Source organism: Cryptotermes secundus, unplaced genomic scaffold, assembly GCF_002891405.2.
Source record: "Cryptotermes secundus unplaced genomic scaffold, Csec_1.0 scaffold374, whole genome shotgun sequence".
Taxonomy (NCBI): domain Eukaryota; kingdom Metazoa; phylum Arthropoda; class Insecta; order Blattodea; family Kalotermitidae; genus Cryptotermes; species Cryptotermes secundus.
The window spans coordinates 194,060-195,629 of record NW_019741302.1 but is presented as its reverse complement, the minus strand read 5'-3'; the positions used below and the strand labels follow the sequence as shown (position 1 = coordinate 195,629).

General features: G+C 38.5%; 1 long non-coding RNA gene across 1 annotated transcript in view; it reads left to right on the top strand.

The window, feature by feature from the left end:
- Positions 1-1,570, top strand: part of LOC111872709 — an 11,576-nt gene extending 10,006 nt beyond the window's left edge. The window contains exon 5 of the long non-coding RNA XR_002844283.2: positions 554-1,570. This is a non-coding gene — a long non-coding RNA (uncharacterized LOC111872709). The remainder of the gene's footprint in view (positions 1-553) is intronic.

The window sequence follows — 1,570 nt, the reverse complement described above, 5'->3', positions numbered from 1 at the left end:
AGGGAAATAATAATGCCAAGAAAAATTAAAGTTAACGTTAACAGGAGAGAACAATAAAATAAGACCATATACACACAAGTAATATTAAGAGTATCATTAACAAATTTTATTAACAATTTTAGGTTCAGTGTCATTGACGGAAACGTTTCCGATTGCAAATATGTCGAGATCTTTACCCACCGTGTTGATAGCATAGGCGCACCGAGCAGAAGGACAGTGTTTATTAGAGGGACAAACACCAAACCATGAGAAGTCCCTAAGATTGCAGGGAGGAACACGAAGGCTAACGTTTTCCAAAATAGAAGAGCAGGATTTAAGACCACGAAAGACCTGGACAAGAAAAAGTGCATCAAGGTGATGTCTCCGTTTATGTAAAGATTGTAGACTTAATTTCTCTAAAGCATCAGTATAATTATATGAAATATGAGGGAAAAAACGATAAAAACAGACGGACGCAAACTTCTGCTGGATGCGCTCAAGCTTATTGGCATCAGTCGAAGTGATGGAGTTCCAATTATTAATAAATATAATTTATATTTTTACTTTGTTTCAGCCCATGAGAAGAAGACAACATGACGACGAAATTCTGAGGTCTCTTTGTCCGGCCGAAGTTAAATATCCTTTATCCTATACACTTCAATTTGAAAAAAAAAATAGCTGCAGCATAGCAAAAAATGCATGACTTCCCATTGTATTTAGACGAAATTCGCAGTTTCAGGCAACATGACATATATTTTAGAAAGTTCACCAACTGATGCATCTAGTGCCAAGGTTAAGAATATGTGGAGCTAAATCTCCGTTCTCACATACACACCTTTTACTTAACAGAACGATTGCTTGGTTATGAGTGCAGCAGATGCACTAAATTCAGCATCTCCTTTCCATATGCAATGCTCAGTCAAATGAAGCGTGCACAGCCACACAGTATGAAAACTGGCGACTCCACACAATGCCTTGCCAGCTTATAATGCCCTTTTATAAAACTACATTAGAAGTTCCGTTTAACAGCCAGAGACATCTTACGAAGCTTCCTGTTTTCGGACGCCTTCACAAATTTACCCAACGGATGAATTTACAACTAACTTCAGAGACACCAACCTACTTCCAGTTGATTTTTCTTTTTGAGACATTAATACATGTATAGCATTCTGAATTGTTAAAATATATGTCGGGACCTCTCAAACCCGACGCCCCTGACACAAGATCGGAGGCCGATCAGCGAAATTACCGAACCAAGGGTGGTCAAAGTATTACGATGAAAAACATATGAAGAACCATCATATTAGTGTTGTTACTCAGTTTCAAGCTATTGGTACAAAGAACAAGGAACAATGTCTTCGCTTACAAGCAACACCAACATAACTACTTCTTGATAGTCTCCCTGAAGCCACAGTTAGGTACTGTCCGGCGAACTTAACCCCTGCCACACCATGGAGTGCCGGACTTGAGAGGGCCGACTTGTAAATAATTTTCTTCGAGGAACTCCACCATGTGTACATTCAACATACTGATGTGTGCAATGACAATCTTATGTCTTTCTTCTTTTGTATAAACGGATATGATAAATAAA